The sequence below is a fragment of the Dipodomys ordii genome, unplaced genomic scaffold, assembly GCF_000151885.1.
Source record: "Dipodomys ordii isolate 6190 unplaced genomic scaffold, Dord_2.0 Scaffold160, whole genome shotgun sequence".
Lineage (NCBI taxonomy): Eukaryota > Metazoa > Chordata > Mammalia > Rodentia > Heteromyidae > Dipodomys > Dipodomys ordii.
In genome coordinates, this window is record NW_012267376.1 from 3,025,561 (window position 1) to 3,030,568 (window position 5,008).

A 5,008-nucleotide genomic window follows, 5' to 3' on the forward strand; every position below is an offset into this window, starting at 1 on the left:
AGGGCTTGAACTCTGGGAGTGGGCACTATCCCTCAGCAATTCAGCTCAAGGCGAGCACTCTACCACTTGAGTCACATGCCAATTCCGGTTTTCTGAGAGTCAAAGGGTGTCCTGCCCAGGATTGGCTTTGAACCTCGATCCTCAGATCTCAGCCTCCTGGGTAGCTAGGATTACAGGTGTTAGCCCGGCTTTTTCTAGGCATTTTATGGGCTACTATCATAATCAGCCTGTGTCCTCATTCACTCAACTATACTATCTGAAAGTAACTTAAGGAATTCTGTCCCAAGACAACAGTTATCAGTAGCTCTTAAGGTGTGATGATAAGGTCCAGACAGATGCCATGTTTGAGCTAAAATATCTCATTCTAGCAGAATGGGATAAGCTGGAGGGAGAGAGAAAATAACTGGAAACATGTGAAAGCATTCCTCCAAGGCACCATCAGAAGCCAGGAGTGTAGTCATTGGCTATGACAGATAAAAGACATTGGATGTAAATAAACTTTAGGTAATATAAACAGTCTGATCTATCTCAGAATGTTTATCATGTCTTCAGATATGAGGCAGTGAAGAATGGCAACATGTTTCTCACACCTCCATTTCTTCATCAGTAAAGCTACATAAAGGGAGCTGGGAGCAGGGGTGCAGGCCTAGAGTCCCAGGTACTGGGAAGACCGAGGTTATGAGAATCACTTGAGTCAACTACATCAGGATCCTCCTGGGAAATGCAGAGAGAGGCCAATCTCTAAATTGAGTATGCAAATAAAGAAGTATACAGTAAAGATTCTAGTACTTGACCTCCACAACATGCTTCAATTCTATAAGCAACTATTCACTTACTGGACAATGGAGGCAACACAAGTGGGACTACTTTCTAGTCTTTGCAAGCTGTCAGCTCTGCTGCACCTGGACAACTGGCTGTGGCCATTGGGGCTTTCTCTGTTGTCACCCTTGTATACAGTGGACACAGCCTGAAGTCTCCTTCTCATAGGTTTCTCATGACTTACATCTGTCCTGGGTCTCTAGGTGCACAGTCATTTGCATATACTGCTCCTCTTCTTGCTCTGCCACAGTAGCAGACACCAGGAAATGCTTACCCAAGAAGGATACCAGCCAGGTCAGGCGAGAGATGCCACTAAATGCAGGAAAGCCAAACTGCTCTTCTTCCATTGGCCAGCTGTGGGCAATCACAAATGCTGTGAGGACTAGGAAGAAGAGAATGCCTGACAAAAAGCAGGACCCAGGTACATGGGAGAGCACAAGGACACAGGGAATTTGCCTTACCAGGCAGCCAAATGTAGCCTCAAATAAGAAAGCCTCTTGTAGGTTTGAACTTCAATTTTGCTAGTAAAATGAGACATGCTACTGGCAAGAGCACACAATTCAGCTAAACAGTATGATGAAAAGATCTAGGCTTTAAATATAGGAAGTTTACATGTATTTAGGTAGACAGCCACCCTCCCCCTCAAAAAAAAAAACGCCTCTACAATAAATGATTTAAAGTCACCCACCATCCAGGCACAGTAGAGCAAACCGTAATACAAGCTACTTGGGACATGGACACTGGAGGAGTGTGGTTCAAGACCAGCTGTCTGGACAAAAGTTACTGAGGTTCTATATCAAAGTCTATATCAAAGTATAAGGGCCTGTGGTCCCAGTACTCACAGGCAGGACTAGGAAGGTCACTGACTGAATCTGGCACCGGGTAAATGTTCAGGACCCTCTGACAAACAAACTAAAGCCAAAGGTGCTGAGGCATAGCTCATGTGTAGCAGGTAGAGAGTCCTGAGTTATTTGCCACTGCCACCAATAAAGTTAAAGTCTTCTGGCAAGAGGAGAACAACCATGGTCTGCTAAGCTCCTGAAACCCAGATTCTTATCAACTCCATGTGAAATGGCGCACATCATGAAAATGGAAATAGAGAAAACAGCAACACTGGTCAGCTAGTTCAAGAGCATCAAGTTGATGCAGTGCTAAATATTCCCTTCTCTCTTCACAAAACCACACTCTGGAGAGTGTATGCACTAGAATTTCTGCCTGATTATGAAACTGACTGCTCATCTTCGTCGTTAGCCCAAATCTTAAACAAAACCTAAACTTAAGACTTCATATATGTTATATTAAATTTGTCAATCATTTCTCATGATTCTGACATTAACACTTAAAACAATGAGCATGTTCTAGAGAATGACATATACAAGTTGTAGCTGGGTGCTGGCAGCTCATGTCTAGAATCAGCTACTTGGGAGACTGCAATCTGGAATCATGGTGTGAAGTCCATTGGGTCAGGAAAGTCTGTGACACTCATGTTCATGAACCACAGAAAGCCAGAAATGGAGCTGTGGCACATGGTGGAGTGCTAGCCCTGTGAGGAAAAGCTAAGGGAGAGCACACAGACCCTGAGTTCAAGCCCCAGCCTTGACACACAGAAAAATTCTAAGGAAGCACACATAAAAATTCATGGAGGCACTAGGACCTAAATGAAGCATCAAACTTAGAAGCAAAATCAGCTCCCTCCAGGCTGCTCACCATCTCCTGAAGTCCATCTCCTCTGAACACCTTACACAACAGCTCCTACCACCTCCTGCCACAAACTGAATCTAACCTGGTTCTGTCACATGACTGGTGTGTGAGCTCAATGCCTGTGAACTTCTATTGCTTTACCTGTTCTGAGGGGAAGAATTACCAACTTTACATGGCTATTATGTGAGTTTCTAACACATATTGTTATCCTTCTTGTCATAAGTCTCCTACATCATTTTCAAGCATCAGGACAATGAGGCTCCATTGTTTTGAAACTCATGAGGAGATAAAGCATCTTATCACCCATTGAAGTCCAGGATCCTAAAGATCTTCCTTCTCTATTAAAAGCCACTCAGATGGTCCTGATACCCATATAAGCATCCATCCAACCACAGGAGCAGGTATCTCTAACAGGGTCCTTTTCTACTGTTCTTGCTCAAAGAATGACTACCATACAATAAATGATCCAATGTACAATACATGAAATACTGTGCACTTAGCCAATGTTCCTCTAACTTCCCGGACAAGGAAAGGAGCTGAGTGTTCAATGAGTCTGCGGACTAAAACTGACCTGTGAAGAGAAGGGACCCTTTGAGCAGTTCTTTCCCCAGCACTTCTCTTTGCAGGATTGCAAATTCCTCCATCAAGAGTTCTCTGTGTTCTTCCTGTATGACTTTTCCTGTCATGACAAAAATCGGGTACACAAGCCAGTTTGGAGTACTGGGTACAGGTACACAGCTTGAGAGGCTGTGTCAGCCTCAGGACAGGACAGGACACGTGTCCCTTACAACTATTTCTCTTAGGAAGGTCCCAGTGTCTCACTACTGTAATCCAAGCTACTCTGTAGGCTGCGATCCTTGGACCAGCACAGAAACAAGTACTATCCTGGCCAGGTGTCTAGGCTCTCCTCATACCTCCTCCCACGTGCCAGCTGAAGGAGACTCCAGGTGGAAGCTCAAAACAAATAAAACTCTAAGAAAGCACGACGGTAGCCACCTGTCTCCAAAGACATCATGAAACTTCAGAAGTGTCTGAGAGCCCACAAGGCGTTAAACTGGGTTCTGGAAAGGATTCAGTTACATACACACACACACACACACACACATGCACGCACGCACGCGCGCGCGCGCACATCTATGATCTGAACAGGAAGGAGTTAGACAAACTAGAGGAAGGGAGAGAATGTGTGACTCAATTAAAACTGAAGGAACCATGATTTATCAAATGATCGTGTCTTCAGGATCACCGAGAAACATTTATAATTCAAATCTTCAGTTGTACAAGTAAGATGTTAACAGTTTTTGATGTGTGGTGGAATTTTCATATCAAGGTGTGATGTTTCCCTGTATGTAAAACAAACAGGCTCACAGGTTGTTTGAGTTTCACAAATTATCTAGAATAAAATAGAACACAGAGCCAGGCACCAGTGGCTCACAACTACAATTCTAGCTACTCAGGAAGCTGAGATCTGAAGATCAAGGTTCAAAGTCAGCCCAGATAGTAAAGCCCAGGTAGTATAGTTGTGTCCAATTAACTACTAAAAATAGTCAGAAGTGGAGCTGTGGCTCCAGTGGTAGAGTGCTAGCCTTGAGAAAAGAAGCTCAGAGATAGTGCCTTCCCCCTGAGTTCAAGCCACAGGAATGGCACAAAAAGAAAAAAGAATCACAATGCTACTCTGTTCACAATGTGTTCTTTTATTTCACATCTTTGGAAAAGTATCAAGCAATCACACTTGCCTGTGTGTTGGGGAAACGGGAATCATATGGGACAGGCCCCCTGGGACTCAATGTCAGGCTCCTTCACTGGAATTAGGGAGTCAGGAAGATACAGTTATTGGTGTGATGGTAGTGAAAACACAAGACTGGCTGAATCACAGCCCTATAATGTCTTGCAATACCAGAAGCTTTACAAAGGACGAGCAAGTGTCCAAAGGCCCTCCAGGGCCAGTACACGTTACTCCATACTACGACATCATGACCTAGCTGGTCCCAACAGCTGGCCTCTGGGAGGCTGCACTCAAGAGGGCTAACCTCCAGAGCATCAGGCAAAATGTGCTAGGGAACCCATCCCTATAAGGACAAGGCCAATACTTACTGCTCCTTATCAGTCATTCCCAGTTGACTGCAGCCACAGGCAGAAGCAGGAAAGGCAGTGCCAGCTGCAGAGATGAGATACCTCTTGGCCTCAGAAGTATTTGCAGCCTGCGATGAGGACCCTGTAAGCCACGTATTGCATTAGAGTCGGTTCCATCATTTGACCTCCCTCCCTGAGATCTAGATCCTGGGTCAAGCACATTGAAGCTCACAAATATGGTAAACAATCTTGTTCTTGGGGTGAAAAACACTGATGGCCAGGGGGAAATCTGTGCTGTTGAAGTTTCATCATTTTCTCTCCTTGTAATTTTCCACCTTTGCTGCCTGTACCCAACACTTCTACTACTGGACGAGATGGTGAACTCAGTAGGCTAGAACAACAAGGGGCAGAGGAA

At 44.7% G+C, this 5,008-nt stretch overlaps 1 long non-coding RNA gene across 1 annotated transcript; it reads right to left on the minus strand.

The window, feature by feature from the left end:
• Positions 1-1,080: 1,080 nt before the first annotated feature.
• Positions 1,081-4,731, minus strand: LOC105998280. Its single transcript, XR_001175688.1, has 3 exons — positions 4,615-4,731; positions 3,092-3,199; positions 1,081-1,173 (listed from the first exon to the last, which is right to left on the minus strand). It is a non-coding gene; the product is annotated as an uncharacterized LOC105998280 (long non-coding RNA).
• Positions 4,732-5,008: the final 277 nt, after the last annotated feature.